General features: G+C 42.1%; 1 pseudogene; it reads right to left on the minus strand.

Annotated features, from left to right (window-relative positions):
* Positions 1–13,516: 13,516 nt before the first annotated feature.
* LOC119329078 lies at positions 13,517–16,446 on the minus strand (annotated as a pseudogene).
* Between the last annotated feature and the right edge of the window lie 4,708 nt (positions 16,447–21,154).

Genomic DNA, 21,154 nt, shown 5'->3' on the forward strand with positions numbered 1-21,154 from the left:
CCAACATGATGGCATGGTGGAGCACCGACAGCGCTTCGCTAAGCGTTGCCGGGACGAGGCGGTGGAACTGCGGAGTAACGGGAGAGAGAGGGGTGCCAAGGGTTTGGTGTATCCTCTTGGGGAGGCCCCTCCCTCTATATATAGGTGGAGAGGCGTGAGAATAAGCCCCTCGAAGCCCTAGGGCGTAACTAAGGGGGAGAGGACTTAGACTCCAAGTCCAACGCTATTTCTACTAGGACTTCTTCCTTTTTTGCCTTCCCTAACCACATGGGCTTTTGAGGACTTGGTGCACGTAGCCCATTAAGGCCAGGGAGCCTCCCCGCAACCCATGCTAGCCCTTGGGTCGTGGTGAACCCACTTGTGGACTTCCGGACCACTCCGGAATCCTACGAAACCTTCTGGAAGCTTCCTGGTACAATACCGCAAAAAACTGCACCGTTTTTCGAAAACCAAAATATGACTTATATAAATCTTTACCTCTCGACCATTCCGAGACTCCTCGTGACGTCCGAGATCTCATCCGGGACAGCGAGCAACATTTGGTTACCACTCATCAAATATTCCAATACTACTCTAGTGTCAACGAACGTTAAGCTTGCGACCCTACGGGTTCGGGAATTATGTAGTCATGACCGAGAAACCTCTCTGGTCAATAACCAATAGCGGGACCTGGATGCCCATATTGATTCCTACATATTCCACGAAGATCTTTTATCGGTTGAACCATTATGACAACATATGTAATCCCCTTTGTTTGTCAGTATGTTACTTGCCCGAGATTCGATCATCGGTATCTCTATACCTAGTTCAATCTCGTTACCGGCAAGTCTCTATACTCGTTTCATAATACATCATCTTGCAACTAACTCCTTAGTCACTTTTCTTGCAAGCTTCTTCTGATGTGTATTACCGAGAAGGCCCAGAGATACCTCTCTGATACACAGAGTGACAAATCCCAATGTTGATTCACACCAACTGAACAGACACCTTCGGGATACCTGTAGAGCATCTTTATGATCACCCAGTTATGTTACGACGTTTGATAGCAGCCAAGGTATGTCCCCAGTATCCGGGATGCATGATCTCATGGTCGAAGGACACATGTATTTGACATTAAGAAAGAAGTAGCAATAAACTAAACGATCATATGCTATGCCAACGGTTGGGACTTGTCCATCACATCATTCTCCTAATGATTGGATCCCGTTATCAAATGACAAAGCATGTCTATGGTTAGGAAACCTTAACCATATTGGATCAACGAGCTAGTCTAGTGGAGGCTCACTAGGGACACGATATTTGTTTATGTATCCACATATGTATTTAAGTTTCCGGTCAATACAATTCTAGCATGAATAATAAAACTTTAACATGATTAAGGAAATATAATAATAACCATTTTTTTGTTGTCTCTAGGGCATATTTCCATCAAGTGAAGGAGAAACAAGTATGTTAAAAAGTGACTAATCGCCATAACTGATACCATGTAAGACGATGTTGCAACGCACGATGTACTGGTCGGGTGCAATATGCACATATATATCATGTACCAGATGGGTTACATCCTCAATGGACGACGCTTCGGTGCCTTAAGGCACCTACCTTTGTGTCTATGACATGTGGGCTCAACAGATGGCTGGCCCACATGTCAGTGACCCAAAGGCAGGTGCCTTTAAGGCACCGAAGCCGCGTCCATCCTCAATCTATGCAAGGAATATGAGGTGGGCTTGGTGTACAAGAACTACGACTATAGATGCAATAACACGTATTCAACAGATGTGCCATATGAATGCTACCAGCTTAACAAAATCCTTGACCTCTCCAGTTGTGTGAGTTGTGCGAATACTTTGCTGCTTCGAAATCTTCAGATATCAATTGAAGAACTAATATGATAGTTGATTGAAGACATATATCCACTAGTAGAAAAAGGCCGATTTGTCCCGGTTCGTAAGGCCCATCTGTCCCGGTTGGGGAACCGGGACTAAAGGGTCGTTACTAATGCCCTAGGCCTTTAGTCCCGGTTCTTATACAAACCGGGACAGATGGGCCTCCACGTGACCGCTCCGGCGAGCCCAGGCAGGAGGGCCTTTGGTCCCGGTTGGTAGCACCAACCGGGACCAATAAGTTTCCACGCGTCAGCATTTCAGCGGCTGGTTTTTTTTTAAAGGAGGTGGTTTAGGGGTTTTGGGGGTTAATTTAGGTTCGTATATGTAGCTAACAGAGAGATGTGTCCTCTCTTATCTCCGTGCTCCTACTACTGCTATGCCTAAACATGACTTAGATTGAAGTGAGGCAACATGTGGTGCATGTCGAAAGTAATTCTAATCCTAACTTGATCAAGTTTAGATTGTACTACTTTCGACATGCACCACATGCATGTTGCCTTCACTTCAATCCAATCCATGTGCATTTCACCCACGGATATATAATAACTCTTCATGCTCGCATCATGCATCATCATAATAACAAGTCCTACTAATCATCATCATACAACTTCTACTCGTTATTAATAACAAGTCATACGATCATCATCCTCATAGTCATCGAACCAATCCTACTTTATTGTTCTTAGCACATGATCATCAGTATTAGGTAGGACATAAATACCCCTTTTAAGGTAAAATAGCATAAAACAAAATAGACCCTGACTCTCCATTATGGAGAATGGAGATCATCCTGTCTCCAATTCTTGCGCTTCGCTTCCTTTTGCTTCCAAGAACCTCCTTACGACTATCCATACACTTTTTCCATCCTTTGAGTTGCATGTCTCCACTTCTTTTAGAAATCTGGTATGGACAGTTGAGACTCATAGGATGACCTGGCTGTATCTTCAAAACATTAAGGCTACCTTTCTGATACATCAAATGAGGCACACAATTCTCTGGGATTATCTGTTGAAAAACATAGTAATAACTTCATAGTAAGCAATGATGTACTAGTTTTAGAAGTATGCAAAAGATGCACGGATGTCGTAATAGTAAAAAAACTTACCAGGGTATCTCCATGGTAGTTACCGTAGTTGAACACATGCACTAGTGGCACATATTGACCATAATGTTGAGGAGTTTGATTGTAGATATTGTAATTCTCAATGTCAGTACAAAATCCAACCAGATGATTTTTCTCCTTGTAAGTTAATACGGGGCCATCGGTGTAGTGGGTTTTGTCTACCATCTCTCGCACATTCTTTGAAGAATGAAAATAAGTTGTCAATGGAAATTAGCTGTCAACTATTTTGAAATAAACAATATAAATTAGCTAATAACTATGTTTGAGAAACTCACATAGCGGTAGAATTGGAGGTGTATCAACAAGGACCCAAATGTCCATATTGTCTTGCTCGATTTCAGGATCACCAAGATCCATGGTGACAAGCATACCCTCATCAAAACCATACATCTTGCAAAGTGCTTCCCATTTTTTGCAACCAAAATGGGTTACGCTCTCAGAATTGTACAGCTTTACTTCAAAATCCACATCATGATGAGTCCTTAGGTGAATTTTCTTTGTTTCGAAACTTTCATGGTCTTCAAAACCCATCCTCTCCAAGACATAGCGCCTTGCATGGCATGGGATAAGCTACTCGAATTGTAAAAGATGAAAATTACACGTTGAAATAGTTGTATTCATGCTTAATTACGAAAAAACACTTGTCGTCGTTGCGTACCATTTCAACATCGAAGGTCTCCTCAAGCTTAATGCTGAAGCGTCGATCATCGTCCAGGTGAGTCATGTCGCACAGATCTCGATCGTCGTGGCACCAGATGCACTCCCCCGGGAGACTTTCATCGTCTGATGACGACATTTCCTACATTCATAATTCAAAGATTAAACTTATACAATTAAATATATGTACTAAAAAAACTAAATTAGATCATTATTATTCATCACGGGTTGACTATCGGTCTGTCGAGTCTTTTCTTGAAAACTCTCAGCTCACGTGGTGTATATATTCAACTCTCGGCGATGGTCGCTCCTCACTTCGTCCCTGAGTGCATCACACCAAAATGTCTAGCACACAGGAACGAAGGAGAAGCGACCCCCACGACAACAGTCGGGATTCTTCGTCCTCTTATATATATATGGTGGAACTCTGCCTCACTGATTCCTCTCTGACATTTACGACCGTCGGTAATGGTCGTTACTCCTTCTTCCCCTAGTGCATAACAAAGGTCTAGCACCCGGAGAAGAAGGAGAAACGACCCCCACAACAACAGTCGGGCTTCTTCGTCCTCTCATATATGGTCTAGACTCGACAGACTTAAAGTCAACCCGAAATATCATTTAAATATCTTTCTAAAAAAGGATTTGGATGGTCTCACCTCGAGGTCGGAGGGGGTCGGTGACGGGGACGACGGCGGGGATGATGGAGGGGGGCTCCTAGATTTTTGCGAAAACAAAAACTCTATAAGCTATCAACTAATCGTATGCATACGCCCTGCATAGTGCTCTCCAATTTTAGCATTCAAAGTAGGAATAGTTTTCCAATTTGAGCATTCAATAAGCAAAATCAAATCACAAAATAAAGTAGTATTCAAATTAGGATGCATTCAATTATAAGCAGAACTAAATCATCTCTTGCGTTCGTACATCGTCGAATATTATCACTAATACACCTCAAATACTATCATACATATAACATCGCTAGTACAGGTAGAACCGTAGCACCCGACGGGTATCGGCACGGGCGGTGGACACCCAAAGAGAAGGAACCATCACAGGATCGCTCCAGTGAGATCCCTGAAGAACCTGCCAGGTATTGTCGAACCTGCCCTCCAACGCAACCATGTAGCGATGGATGTGCTCGTCCTCCTCGCTGACACGGTGACGTACCACCTCCGCGGTGTCCGGAAGCCTAGGCACCATCACTGGCCCACGCGACCGCCACCAAACAAGGATCGGGTCAACGACGGGCTGGCTCCTCACCAACCTACGCCCTCGGAGGGTAGCACCTCCCAATACCAGCCCAGCGGAGCCCAGTCCCGGACATGGCCCCTCTGATCAAGCCGGCCACCTCCGCCCAGTCGACGACGAGGATGCGGGATATCTATCGTCGACATCGATGCGGGAATAATTGCTTGAACTAAAAAAATAAACTAGTTCTATTAATTTTCTTGCTAAAAATAAACTACTTCTATAGTAAAATAAAGTAGTTTTATTAAATCAACTAGTTCAACTACTAATTAAGCACTTATTATAAATAAAATAAAGTAGTACTTACTAAAAATAAACTACTTCTATATATAGTAAAATAAACTAGTTTTATTAAATCAACTAGTTCAACTACTAATTAAGCACTTATTATAAATAAAATAAAGTAGTACTTACTAAAAATAAACTACTTCTATATATAGTAAAATAAACTAGTTTTATTAAATCAACTAGTTCAACTACTAAACACTTACTATAAATAAAATAAAGTAGTACTTACTAAAAATAAACTACTTCTATAGTAAATAAAGTAGTTTTATTAAATCAACTAGTTCAACTACTAAGCACTTACTATAAATAAAATAAAGTTGTACTTACTAATAATAAACTACTTCTATAGTAAAATAAAGTAGTTTTATTAAACCAACTAGTTCAACTACTAAGCACTTACTATAAATAAAATAAAGTAGTACTTACTAAAAATAAACTACTTCTATAGTAAAATAAAATAGTTTTATTAAACCAACTAGTTAACTACTAAGCACTTACTATAAATAAAATAAACTTGTTTAACTAGCTAGTTATATTATTTATCGACCCCCCCTCTCATGTCGAAGTTATTGGGGAGGAGGAATATCGACAATGACATACCCGATAAAAAATAAGAAGAGGAAGACAAAAAAGAGGAGAAGAAGAAAGGAATAGAGGAGAAGATCGAAGAAAAAAAAAGAGGAGAAGAAGAAAGGAATAGTCTTGTCCTCTATTTCTTTCTTCTTCTCCTCATTTTCTTCTTCTTTTTTCCTCTTCTTATTTATTTCTCCACTTCTTCCTCTCCTCTTCTTCTCCTTCTTCTTCTTCTCCTTCTTCCTCTTCTTATTTTCCTTTTTCCTCTCCTTCTTTTTCTTCTTCTTCCTTCTTCCTTCTTCCTCTTTTCTTCCTTTTCATTATTTTACTTTTTCCTCTCCGATCTACTAACCTAGAATCTACTATCCTAAAATGCACTAACAGTAGAACTAATAACCAAAAATGCACTAAATCAACTAACCTTAAATGTAACTTTTGCAACACAATTTTTTTCTAAATATGCACATATATATATATATGAACACATATATACATAAATCGACAAAAAAATCTATGAACAAAAAACATCATACATCAATGCATACACATCCATGGATAATACATACATCTGCATATATATACATATACATACACCATCCATATATACATACATCCATACATCCATATATATACATATACAAAAACCAGATTGAGAGCAGGCCGGGGCGGCGGCGGCGGCGCCGGCAAAGCAGAGCAGGCCGGGGCGGTGGCGGCGTCGCGCGGCAAGCAGAGCAGGAAGGGGTGGCGGCACGGGGAAAGGGAGGGGGCTCACTGGGTGGCGACGACGAGGCGCGGTAGAGGGCGGCGACGGCGAGGTCGGGGCAGAGGGCGGCCACGTCGGGGCAGGGGTGGCGCGGGGCGGTGACGATGTCGGGGCGGCGTGGGATGGCGCGCGACAACGACCGCGATGGAGAGGCAGAGGGGCGGGATCGAAGAACTGAAGGGAATTTTGTCCCGGTTGGTGGCACCAACCGGGACTAATGGATGGGCATTGGTTCCGGTTGGTACCATGAACCGGTACCAGTGGACACCTTTAGTCCCGGTTGGTGGCACCAACCGGGACTAAAGGCCTTGTGCTGCCCGCATCGCGGCATGAAAGTTTAGTCCCACCTCGCTAGCTGAGGGAGCTCGAGAGTGGTTTATAAGCCCGACTCCCGCTGCCGTCTCGAGCTCCTCTCAAATGCAGGCTTTCGGGCCTAAACACACTGTATCTATATTGGGCCTTCTACGGGCCTGAATCATGGCCCATGGGTGGGTTTCTAGTCGTATTCAGGCCAAGGTGGCCCAGTAGGTTGCTTTTTTTCCCATTTTATTTCTTTTCTTTTTCGCTTTAATTATTTTATTTTGTTTCTAATTACTTATTTATTATGTAATTTTGCTATTAAAGTTTCTAACAAAAAAATTCTTTATGAAAATTCTTTTTGCTTTTAATAATTTTGAACGGAAAATACTTTGATAATTTTGTTTATTTTTCCTTTTTTCCGTGATTCTTTTTGTTTCTATTTTTATTTATTTTATTAAAGTTTATTTTGTTTTATTTTGTTTCTACTTATTTGTTAAAGTTTATTTTATTTCTACTTATTTATTTTATTTTTTTTCTACTTATTTAATTTATTTTATTTTTTGTTTATTTATTTATTTTATGAAAATCATTTTTGCTTATAATATTTTGAATAGAAAATACTTTAATAATTTTAGTTGCATAAATTTTATATAATTTTAGTTTCAATAATACTAGAGGTTTATAAAAGTTTTATGAAAATTCTTTTTGCTTATTATTTTTCTATTAGAGTTTCATAACAGTTTTCCAGATCATTCTTTTTTATATTAGTTCATTATTTGAGCTAAAAGATCCAAAAAATGAAAATGCACCATTCAAAGCCACATCATCAATTTTCAACCCTTTCTGAATTCCTTTGTTATTTTTCATGCATTTATTGATTTTTTTGAGCTATATGACCCTGAAAATGAAAAACACTACAAATGAACTCTGAAAAAGTTGAAAGTTGGCATGGTATCATCATTTCACCCATATAGCATGTGCTAAAAAGTTGAGAGGGTTATGGCAAAAACTAGATGCACTTCATGTACAAAACGACAGAAACTCGTATGTTACATCATGCATTTCAAATGAACTAGGAAAAGGTTGAAAGTTGGCATGGTATCATCATAATAGTTGTGGACAGAAAGTCTTCACTTTTTCTTCGCTTGTGTTGCTTATTGTGCCGTAACCATGGATAATCTTCATCGTTTATCAGGATGCTTGGGTCAGCCCTGACTTTGAAGCGAGGAATTTCATAAAACATTTCATAATATTCGGACATGTCTGTCTTGCCCTCCACTCCCACGATGTCCCTTTTTCCTGAAAGAACTATGTGGCGCTTTGGCTCATCGTATGATGTATTCGCTTCCTTATCTTTTCTGTTTCTCGGTTTGGTAGACATGTCCTTCACATAGATAACATGTGCCACATTGTTGGCTAGGACGAACGGTTCGTCAGTGTACCCAAGATTGCTCAGATCCACTGTTGTCATTCTGTACTGTGGGTCTACCTGTACCCTGCCTCCTGACAGATTGACCCATTTGCACTTAAACAAAGGGACCTTAAAATCATGTCCGTAGTCAAGTTCCCATATGTCCACTATGTAAGCATAATATGTGTCCTTTCCCCTCCCGGTTGCTGCATCAAAGCGGGCACCGTTGTTTTGGTTGGTGCTCTTTTGATCTTGGGCGATCGTGTAAAATGTATTCCCATTTATCTCGTATCCTTTGTAAGTCAATACAGTGGAAGATGGTCCCCTGGACAACGAGTACAGCTCATCACAAACAGTATTGTCACCTCTGAGACGTCTTTCCAACTAACTGCTGAAAGTCATGATGTGTTCACATGTAATCCAGTCGTCACACTACTCCGGGTGTTTGGAGCGCAGACTGTTCTTGTGTTGATCGACATACGGGGTCACCAAGCTAGAGTTCTGTAGAACTATGTAGTGTGCTTGAGACCAAGAATGCCCGTCCCTGCATATTATTGTGTTTGCACCTAGCGTGCCTTTTCCAGTCAGTCTCCCATCATACCGCGATTTAGGGAGACCTGTCTTCTTAAGGCCAGGAATGAAGTCAACACAAAACTCAGTGACATCCTCTATTTGATGGCCCATGGAGATGCTTCCTTCTGGCCTAGCACGGTTACGGACATATTTTTTTAGGACTCCCATGAACCTCTCAAAGGGGAACATATTGTGTAGAAATACGGGGCTCAGAATGACAATCTCGTCGACTAGATGAACTAGGACGTGCGTCATGATATTGAAGAAGGATGGTGGGAACACCAGCTCGAAACTGACAAGACATTGCGCCACATCACTCCTTAGCCTTGGTATGATTTCTGAATCGATCACCTTCTGAGAGATTGCATTGAGAAATGCACATACCTTCACAATGGCTAATCGGACATTTTTCGGTAGAAGCCCCCTCAATGCAACCGGAAGCAGTTGTGTCATAATCACATGGCAGTCATGAGACTTTAGGTTCTGGAATTTTTTTTCTGGAATGTTTATTATTCCCTTTATATTCGACGAGAAGCCAGTCGGGACTTTCATACTGAGCAGGCATTCAAAAAAGATTTCCTTCTCTTCTTTGGTAAGAGCGTAGTTGTCAGGACCTTCATACTGCTTTGGAGGCATGCCTTCTTTTTCGTGCAAACGTTGCAAGTCCTCCCGTGCCTCAGGTGTATCTTTTGTCTTCCCATAAACGCCCAAGAATCCTAACAGGTTCACGCAAAGGTTCTTCGTCACATGCATCACGTCGATTGAAGAGCGTACCTCTAGCTCTTTCTAGTAGGGTAGGTCCCAAAATATAGATTTCTTCTTCCACATGGGTGCGTGTCCCTCAGCATCATTCGAAACCGCTAGTCTGCCGGGACCCTTTCCAAATATTACGTGTAAACCAGAGACCATATCAAGTACGTGATCACTAATACGCATGGCAGGCTTCTTCCGGTGATCTGCCTTGTCTTTGAAATGCTTGCCTTTCTTTCGGCATTGATGGTTGGTCGGGAGAAATCGACAATGACCCAGATACACATTCTTCCTACATCTGTCCAGGTATATACTTTCAGTGTCAGCTAAGCAGTGCGTGCATGCGTGGTATCCCTTGTTTGTATGTCCTGAAAGGTTACTGAGAGCGGGCCAATCGTTGATGGTTACAAACAACAACACATGAAGGTTAAATTCCACCTGTTTGTGCTCATCCCACGCACGTACACCATTTCCATTCTACAGCTATAAAAGTTCTTCAACTAATGGCCTTAGGTACACATCAATGTCGTTGCCGGGTTGCTTAGGGCCTTGGATGAGAATTGGCATCATAATGAACTTCCGCTTCATGCACATCCAAGGAGGAAGGTTATACATACATAGAGTCACGGGCCAGGTGCTATGATTGCTGCTCTGCTCCCCGAAAGGATTAATGCCATCCGCGCTTAAACCAAACCATACGTTCCTTGGGTCACCTACAAACTGAGCTCAGTACTTTCTCTCGATTTTTCTCCACTGCGACCCGTCAGCGGGTGCTCTCAACTTCCCATCTTTCTTACGGTCCTCACTGTGCCATGCATAAACTTGGCATGCTCTTTGTTTATGAACAGTCGTTTCAACCGTGGTATTATAGGAGCATACCACATCACCTTCGCAGGAACCCTCTTCCTGCGAGGCTCGCCCTCAATATCACCAGGGTCATCTCGTCGATCTGATCTTATACCGCAATGCACCGCATACCAGGCATGCGTTCAAATCCTTGTACGCACCGCGGTAGAGGATGCAGTCATTAAGGCATGCATGTATCTTCTCCACCTCCAATCCTAGAGGGCATACGTCCTTCTTTACTGCGTACGTACTGTCGGGCAATTCGTTATCCTTTGGAAGCTTCTTCTTCAATATTTTCAGTAGCTTCTCAAATCCTTTGTCAGACACATGATTCTCTGGCTTCCACTGCAGCAGTTCCAGTACGGTACCAAGCTTTGTGTTGCCATCTTCGCAATTGGGGTACAACCCTTTTTTGTGATCCTCTAACATGCGATCAAACTTCAGCTTCTCCTTTTCACTTTTCACACTTCCCTTGCATCAACAATGACCCGACGGAGATCATCATCGGGCACATCGTCTGGTTCCTCTTGATCTTCAGCTTCCTCTTGATCTTCAGCTTCCCCCATTGCAGCATCACTGTATTCAGGGGGCACATAGTTGTCATCGTCCTCTTCTTCCTCGCTGTCTTCCATCATAACCCCTATTTCTCCGTGCATCGTCCAAACATTATAGTGTGGCATGAAAGTTTTATAAAGCAGGTGGCTGTGAAGGATTTTCTTATCAGAGTAAGACCTCGTATTCCCACAATCAGGGCATGGACAACACATAGAACCATTCTGCTTGTTTGACTCAGCCACTTCGAGAAATTTATGCACGCCCTTAATGTACTCGAAGGTGGGTCTGTCACCGTACATCCATTGCCGGTTCATCTGCGTGCATTATATATAATTATGAGTGTCAAAAGTAAGAAAATTAGACAAGTATCTATCTAAAGTAAGATTTTTTTTCTTTCAGAAAGAAGATAAGAATAAGAGGCTCACCACGGTGGTGCCGGCGACGAGATCGGCGCGGGCGATCGATGGCGGTGAAGACGAGGACGGGGCGTGATGGACCGCTAAACCTAGACAAATCTCGGAAAAAATGGAGCTCCGAGGTCGAGCTTCGAGAGGAGAAAGCTTAACTAATGTGGCTCGGACATTTCATCGAACACCTCACATGCATAAGAGGTGAGCTAGAGCACCCAAATGCCCTTCCTCGCCGGCCAGCAAAAAACAGAGCACTGTGGAGTGCTCTGCTCGCCGGCGTTGGGGTATATATAGGAAGCTCATTTGTCCCGGTTCATGGATGGAACCGGGACTAAAGCCCAGCCTTCTGTCCCGGTTCGAGCCAAGAACCGGGACCTATGTTTGTGGGCTAGGAGCGAGGCCCATTAGACCCGGTTCGTGCCTGGAACCGGGACAAATGGGTCCATACGAACCGGGACCAATGCCCACGAGGCCCCGGACGCCCCCTGGGCTCATGAACCGGGACGAATGCATCCATTGGTCCTGGTTCGTGGCAGAACTGGGACTAATGGGCTGGCCAGACCTGAACGAAAGCCCCTTTTTCTACTAGTGATCTAGTAGTTCGTTAGTGATTCTGTGATTAGAACTAGGAGACTTGCTTTGATATCGTAGTTAGAGTTGTTGATTGTTTACTAACATATTTGTGGGGATGGTTTGTAGTGTGCTTATCTACAGTTGTAATTACTCGACTTATGCTCCTTCATTTGTTGTTCTATAGTAACAAGTGAATCATTTAGAGTAGTAATAAAAACATAGTGATGAGACAGACTATTGAAATCTATATTCCTAATTAGTCATGGTCTCTTTAATATGATAGACACGCCGAATGAGCAACCAAGCTCTACATCGAGAAAGCAAAGAAAAGATGAAATTTGTTTTTTGTTTCTCTGTTTGAACTACTTTTGTTGTGCGTGCTGGGTGGAACACATGTTGTTGTTCCTTCATAAGTTGATTCTGCACTATTTTTAACACATATAGTATGTAGTCTGTAGTTATTGTTATGTCTTCTCATGTTCTTCTTATGTTTGCCGACAATTTGATAACTCTGTTGCTTCAACATGTTTGATGTGGTTGGATGCTATCAAAAATTCACTTTGAATCCCCCACATGGACAGGGAACCATAATCTCACCTTAACTTTTCGTTCAAAAGCAACAACCACCTTTATATATGCTTGGTTTACTCAACCCAAAACATCGACCAAGTAAATGACCAACAGGCTCAGGCACGGGCATGGCGTGGCACCGCGCCTCCGCCTGCTAGTCATCAATACGGTTGCTAAGAAATGCACAACGTGCAAGCAAGAGAGTGTCTTGGCTGTTTAGTTGGGGTCTTCTCCACCAAACACATTTGAACTCTATTTTCTATTGTAATCCAGCTGAGGTTGAGTAATACAAGTATGTGTGGTTAATTCAGCATAAAAATTGAAACCAAAAGATGGAGGCAGGACTTAAATAGTTGGATGGATGGAATACATGAGATATGTTCATTATAGCTACACTAGATAGAATTGTATCGCATCATATCAATTCCCAAAGATAAAGCATTTGTCACCGAAGAAGGTAATCCTATATAATGGTCCTGGAAACCCTCCGTAAAGACTTGAGGCTTTCATGAAACTATCCTGGCAAGCTCTAGGTATGTAGAAACAATCTAGATATTGTGTTCTACGAATCATCAAAATAGATGTACAAGCAGGAAGTAAGGCTATTACCCATCTGAGGTTCTGAACCTCAGTAAATCACCGTGCCAGCATTCCCCCCAATGAGAACTGTCCGGGAGGCACCATACCTTCTTTCTACTATCTTCACGACCCCTTGTTCAATCGTACAATTGATCGTCAATCAATTATTGATAGATATCAACCAATATGCATCAAGTCATCATATTTATGCATCACCATAAGAAAATAAAAATCACATCTTGCATCATCCAAAGTATTTTTTTTCAATTCCCAACATGAAAAATGTGCCACAGTATATCATGTTCGATGGAAAAGGTAATAAAGTTTCCATATATACCCAATTATAGCTTCACGAAAACTGGAAATAGAATGAAAATAATAATTAGAATCTATAATCCAACTAGGAAGGATCGACTAATGTTATCTATTACATGAGAAGTATGGTATCATAGCGGCCACATTGTTATGATAGCAACCATATGATACGAGGAAAACACTATCTAGGTATTATGACAGATAAAGTCATATCATTAATACTATGTGTCTCGATAGCTGCAGATGGCTCTTCATTTCCAACCCTTAAGTTGAAATATGCGGGCTGCTTAGGCTGAGACATGATCATTGTCTCATTGCTTAACATTGCAACAACATCGGTCATGCTTGGTCGGTCAGCTGCATTCTCTTGTACACACAACAATGCTATGTTAATGTAGCGCATCACCTTTGTTGAATGACTACTAGGAACCAACGATGCATCAACGAGATCAATCCACCTTCTCTCTTCCCATAATTTCCATGCCTGTTTGCAATTTTTAACCAATAGTACACTGAGATATATATTCTATTTCCATAGAAAATATAGAGTCCATAAAAACAATTAGAAAAGCTTAAGTTCTCTTGTGTAAGCTTACATATCCAAGGAGATTGATGAAATCTCCACAATGTTGGCTTCTACAATTCCTTTCTCCAGTAAGAATATCAAAAATAATAACTCCAAAGCTGAAGACGTCGGATTTGATAGAGAAGACACCCTCCGAAGCATACTCGGGGGCCATGTAGCCACTGAAATTTACATGATACAGAAAAATTATTATATTGTCAATCTTTAATAAAGATGCTCGTAATTGGATTTATATCTGTGAAACTTACTATGTACCAACTACTCTTCTTGTAGTGTTTCCTTCGGTGTTATTTGAGATAAATATTTTTGCTAGCCCAAAATCTGAGATTTTTGGTTTCATTTCGCTATCCAAGAGAATGTTGCTTGGTTTAAGATCACGATGTATTACTCGCAACCGTGAATGTTTATGTAGATAAAGAAGTCCATCAGCTATTCCATCAATTATTGCTACAATTTTCGAAAAATCAAGTAAACGTCTTCTGTTTTCATCTGCACATCAATAAGATATTAGTATATCAAGAGAAAAACAACAGGAAAATGATGAAATTTTATATAGACAACTACCATGGGAACAGAAATATACTCGCGGCTTAATGAGAACATAATATCTAGTTATTTTTAGTCATTTGGCCAGTTCAAAAAACTGTAGAATCAGTATTATTACATTTGTAAATCCTTACCAAAAATAAAGAAATCCAAGCTTTTGTTTTGCAAGTATTCATAGACCAATATTTTCTCTCCTTCTTGCGAACAACATCCTAAGAGCCTAACCAAATTCATATGCTGGAGTTTGGCGATGAGCTGAACTTCATTTTTGAACTCGATGAAACCTTGTCCTGAGTGTCAAGCAAGTCTCTTGACTGCCATATCCAACCCCCCAGGAAACTTTGCCTGGAAAATATATACCAAAGTTAGGCTCTTCCCACTGTACTCTTTTCTCCGAGTTGAAAATTATTAGCTCGGTTGGTAACAAGGACTACAACTTTTAATATCGTATGGTAAGTCTAAGACCAAGAAGAGCTTTTGTTAGGCTGTTAAATAACTCCCAATAAAAGATGAAAAGTCGTATAGTCAAACTAATTTACCTTGTACACTGCGCCAAAACCACCTTGTCCAAGTTTGTTTTCTTCTGAAAAATTGTTTGTGGCCTCTAGTAGCTGTTTCAAGTCAAACACCAAAAACTCGGAATTCTTCTCTTGCCAAACTAGTTGTTCCTCCCCGTCCAAATCCCGAGAAGGTATTGCTCTTTGAAACCTACTTACTTTACCTGAAAGTTTCATTGAAAAATGGTGGAATATACGTCTATTTCATGCATTTTAATAATAGCTCATCAACAATATCATTAACTAGAACAAATTTACACTGTACTCTTTTCATTTCAAAATAAGTGTCGTGGTTTTAAAACCAAGAAACTTATTACGGAACGAAGAGAGTAGAATAGAACATTTTTCTATAAAGAATTTGGTAGTAATACCATACTTTTTCTTTGCTTTATGACCCGATGAGAATAAACGGTGCAGCACATGAATGCTGCTGCCGCTACAGGAACAGCGACAGCTACGGGAATTGTCCACGCCTGACTTACTCTTGTACATAAAGAAGAATGTTAGCTCCGTCCCCTATCAGTAATTTATTGGTTCATGGGGCCGGACTTACTCTTGTGTTCTGTCGGAGTTGGAGCTGGCCCTGCCGGTGATGTCCCCAATGACGTCTCGAGGTGCAGCATGGGTTCGCCATGGTAGAACAAATGCGGCTCGTACCTTAAGAAACAACGGATGGCACCCATCTGCCCCCCTACGCGCAGGTACATAGTGAAGTTGACCATCCCGAGGAGATGAGTCAGGCATGCCAGACAGTCGCCAGTAGACAAATCCGGCGTGCACTGCGCCATGGAGTACACCTTCGGGAAGTCTCTGCCGCTGTCCATGACGGCGGTAGCAAATCGTCTCGGGGTCCTGCTGGCCGCCTCTTCGACTGTCTTCACAAGCAGCTCCTGGATGAGGACTCCGCCAATGAGGCGGACGTCGTTCTTGACATTCCACCTCTGGAACGGAGGGTCGCCACCGTTTTCTCCTACCGAAATATTTATAGATGAAAGAGAAAGGATGTTCTTGAAGTCGTAGAAAAGCATACAATCGCTGTAGTAGGAGGCAACGCTGAAGCACTCTATTTCCGGCGGCGTAGCGTTTTGCACCAAGGTCAATACGTTGGTGAGACACTTGGCGCAGGCGGTGTCATTAAGGACATCGCCACGGCAGAACGCGAGCCCGTAGACGATGTCAGGGGACTTTCCAATGGTGGCGGTGGCAAATTGTACGGGAGATGAGGAGATTTTGTTGGGTAGGGTGGCGGCGAGAAACTTAACGTTGTCGCAGAATTCATCCGCAGTTGTCTGGAAGGGTGTGAGGCTACTGAGTAGGAGCATCAGGGTGATCACCATGGCTTGGCTAGCTGAAATTGCTTCTGGTTGTTCTTCTCCGAGATGGTTGATCAGACCGTGTGCCTTTATGTATCAACAATACACCATCGATATCATTCACATGGAAACACGAATATTAGAAAAGTCTTTCTGTTGATTTCCGCAATGGCCAGTTGCTTTCAACACTAACTAGTCAACGCCTTACTTTGAAACCATCAAAGCAGCAATGACGCTATATTTGCTTTACTAACTAGTTTTACTATGTCATGTCCCAGAACAGCCTTATCTAACGCCTTAAGTGTTTGAAATAATATATAAGTGCCACCTAAACTGGCCTCACTCACCAAATATATAATTTTTGCTTTGTCTCCATTATTGTCCCGATTCAGTTTTAAGAATGGACAAATGTACCGGCAAAGATATAATTAACCACAGTACTTAATGGCGTCATATCTAGTACATCCGGGATAGGTCGTGCATCCGTGTATCCTCGAGTTCTCAGCCAGCCGATCCACATCTAACGCATGGAATCAAAAGCGACATAATTTTGCAGAAACACGCCCGCCGCTGCTCCTAGTTCAGTCTACTAACTTGCTAATAACCCCCTCCCCTAATCACACATCCTAAATCCCTATTCTCTGTTTCTTCTCCCTCTCAATCTGGATCGTCTCCTCCAATCACTCGATTACAGCGGCTCAGGTGAATCCTTCCACGGCAGCCGCACTTGGTCCGTCCGCCTCGAACGGCTCCAAGGCCCTGCTGATCGCTTCCATGTTGTTCGCGCTTCACCTGCCTCCGCGTCCGTTCGCCTCAAATCGCTCGACGGCCCTGGTGATCCTTACGACGGCCGCGGTGAGATCCGCCATGTCTGGACTACCTCCGCGCTCGCCCGCCTTCTTGTGGGTTCCCGACGCCAAGTTCGCCAACGGCCGCAACCTGCGCACCATCCAGTACACTGCGACCGCATGCAGCGTTGCTCCTCTGCCTGATGATGTTTTCCACCTGCAACAAGAGACTCGATCGAGTGGCCGGCAAACAAGGACCAAGTTCCTAGATTTTTCTTGTTCATGTTGAATGTATCTAGTACTTGGCTATGTGCAGATTGTAGATTCCGAGCTCATCCATCAAATTATTCTTTGTTAAATGTGCGTGTAGCTCCAGACATCATAATGTGAATTGTACATTATAGTTGAGTATTGTTTTTCAGAGACAAGTGAATTTAGCTTGGCCCCGGTGATTTGAGGTATTCTGCAATACATGATGTAATACAGCTGATGCTTGGTGCTTGGGAATTCCTGGTGATTCTGCATTCCGTCTCTTTGACATATTCAGATATTCATAAATAAGATGTTGCTACTGCAAGCTTACAAACAAAGCACTGTTTAATTTCTGTTCGTGAATAATATTGTTGAGGCTGATGTGGGTTTGCAAGCTGAGTTGTTCCCTGGATACTACTGGCAAAATATTACACCCGAAGTAAACAAAGCACAGTGGTCATACTGTTATCGAAGTAAATAAAGGAATGATGGCTCACAGGCTGACAAAGATTCTTGTAAAATGTATTCTCCTATATGGTAGATGTATCTTTGTACAAAAAAAAACAGAGCATGCTTAATGTTTATGTGAACATAATGTGACATGGTGGCCCTGCTGCTTCATATACTATATTCGATATGCACCAATTCAGAGAAAATAAGAGGAAGATAGTTCAAGAAACTCAAATTTCCATCCATCACAAGAATTCAGTACATTAGTAACAGTAATATAAATTCATGTTTTTCAACAGACTGAGGGCCATCAGCCCATCACGGAACACCACTTGGCTTCATCTGCTGCACAATCTCCGCCCCTTTGCCTTCTTTTTTGCTAGGACAATTGCGACTATCATGAAAAACTATTTGTTTGCAAGTCTTGCACAAGCGTGCAACCTTTACCTTGGCTTCCTTCTTCTTCTTTTTCTGTTCCTCCTCACTTATTTCCTTTCCTCTCTTTATTCTTTTGCATCTCCCCACCGTGCGAACATCAGTTGGTGGGTGTATGTCAATTTCAGTAGGAATATTGCAACCAATAAAAGCCTCATACTCATCTTGTCTAGTGTGCTTCACACCTGATGTAGGAACCATTTCATCCAAAGGTGCTTCAATATTTAATACACTTGATGTTAGAAAATCCATGCCTTCATCCGAGTGCTTGGCCTTCTGAATTAGATCTTCCAACTTGTTGCGTACAACTGAAATCTTCTTCCTCGTAGCTTCATTCAACGAATCGGTTGCCTTCTCTTCTATTAAATTCCCATGCTCATCATACACATTCTCCCTGTAAATAAAATTATATAATGTCAGCCATTTGGTTTTCAATTAGAATATCAATTGCATAAATTTTGTATACCCTTTGCACCGTTTCTTCCATCTTTTCATAATGTAGTACGATGGAAGTTCATTTTGATTTTCAGCCCTCAACACCTGCATGATATGGCGGCACGGGATTCCAATTGTTTCAAATAACTTACATGAACAATGAGCTATCATGGTTGTGGTGACACACTGAACTTCCCTAATCCTATGGGATCGACCTCTCAATGTCACTATTTTTAGTGTTCCATCTTGTGCAATGCCTTTGATGCAACAATGGTCTCTTGCTGCAACAATCTCTTTCTGAAATTTCTCAAACACCTCATATGTAAACACATCTCTACCTTGTTTCTCCATTTCCCATGGTGTTAATAGTTGCGGGGTTGTATGAATGCTTGAGTTGTCAGCAATCAACTCTTCTTCTCATTGGCATTCTAATGCCGTGTCAAACCTAAGCCAGAACTCAACCAAAGCAAGCTTACGATGAATAAAACGGTTAAAAAATGAATTTGCACTTTCAGACCTTGAAGTGGTTCGGAGAATACCCGCCAATGGTATGTCCATAAAGTAAGCTGGTATCCATGACTCGCGAATGCTAAACCTTTTAACCAGCCACTCATTTTCCTCCAAGCCATACTCCGTAATGACGGAATTCCATTGTGATTCAAACTCTGCTGGAGTTTCCGAACCCCATACACACGAATTCATCTTGTCCCAAAATTCAGACTCTTCTCTAATTATTGGTCCAATCTTCTCCGGAAGTTTTTCCATTATGTGCCACATAACCTATGCACTGTGGTCGGAAAAACTGTTTCAATCGCATTCTTCATGCTAACAGCTTCATCAGTTATAATGAGTCTAGGTGCTACCCCTGCCATTGCTGTTAGGAAGGTCTCAAATAACCAAACATATGACTCAGTCTGCTCATTGCACAAGAATGCCGCACCAAAAAACACACTCTGTAAGTGATGATTGACCCCTGTAAATGGTGCAAAGATCATGTCGTATTGATTAGTGGTGTAAGTAGAATCGAAGGATACCACACAATCACCCCCAAAGTGACTGTAATTTTTCCTACTCATGGCATCTGCCCAGAAAACATACATTAAGTTCCCCTCTTTGTCAACAACAAAATCATAGAAGAAAGCTGGATTGACTTCTTGCTTTCTAGCTAGTTGAGCGACAAACATTTGAGCATCAGCGTTCCTAATTTTAAGCCTGAGGTCACGGTAGTAGTTTTGCAGGTCCCTCTTGCTGCATCCAACATACGGAAACCCACCTTCGCTGACTATGCTTGCTTTGTGACATGTGTACAACATATTTTTTGCCCTCTCATTAACTTTACGATTTGATCTGATCAAGTGACGTTTATCAGGTGATACAAGGCCATGGCTATGGTGCTCAACCCATGATTGTATCCTGTAGGTGTTGTCGCCACACAACTTGACAAAGATATGTGCATCACAACCGCATCGAGTGGTTGTATTCTTACGGCTTTTCTTTGATTGGTTTGATGGGTCTTTAATCTCCTTGTTCTTCTCAGTCCTAAATCCTTCCCTGCTGCACATGAAACGCTTTGTCCGAACCACTTCTTCGTTCAACTTTTTCTGCTGTCCGACACGAACTCCAAAACCCACATGATGTGCATACGACTTGTAGAACTCCTCCACAACCTCAAGCCCCTCAAATGTCATCCCTACTTTAGGCTTCAATTTTTCGTCGCAACTCGGCGTAAAAGACGAGCACTGAAACATAAATAATGAATCACAATAATCATCATTATGCATAAATCTCTGAACTGGTAAGAAGCATGGTGAATCATAGTTTATCACACTCACGAATAGGGGAATGCTTTCTTTCTTTCTTGGCGTAGCAAATTCTCGCTCATTCATTTGAGTTTGCAAGCTTTTACCGGATTCTGTAGCTGCACATGCATCAACACGGTTATTCTCTAGAAAAGTACGCATGTACACCATAGACAAATAATCATCAGGGTCATACACAACATGGTTGGATTTTACGGATGTTACCTGAACCTCCATCCACCATACTGAAGTTCGGTTCATATTCTGCAGCACTAGTATTTTCAACAGACGTAGCAGGGCAAGTGAGATGGGCCACACCATGGCTAGATGCAGAGGCACACCGATGGTCAACACTTAAATTATGGATCACCGCTGATGCATGTTCAACATCCTTAACAGTAGAAGCCGTCGTGACGATCTGTTGCAGCTTATCACGCGATGAGAATTTTTCCACGGAGCTGATGGGGAGTTCGGAGATGCATCCCGTCGTGGCCGTCGCTGAGATCGCCAGGGCAGATGAAATCCGCCGTGGCGATTGTGCCTGCGGATTCATGCTGCCGCGGCCGATGCCCT

The sequence above is a fragment of the Triticum dicoccoides genome, chromosome 7A (genome assembly GCF_002162155.2).
Source record: "Triticum dicoccoides isolate Atlit2015 ecotype Zavitan chromosome 7A, WEW_v2.0, whole genome shotgun sequence".
Taxonomy (NCBI): Eukaryota; Viridiplantae; Streptophyta; class Magnoliopsida; order Poales; family Poaceae; genus Triticum; species Triticum dicoccoides.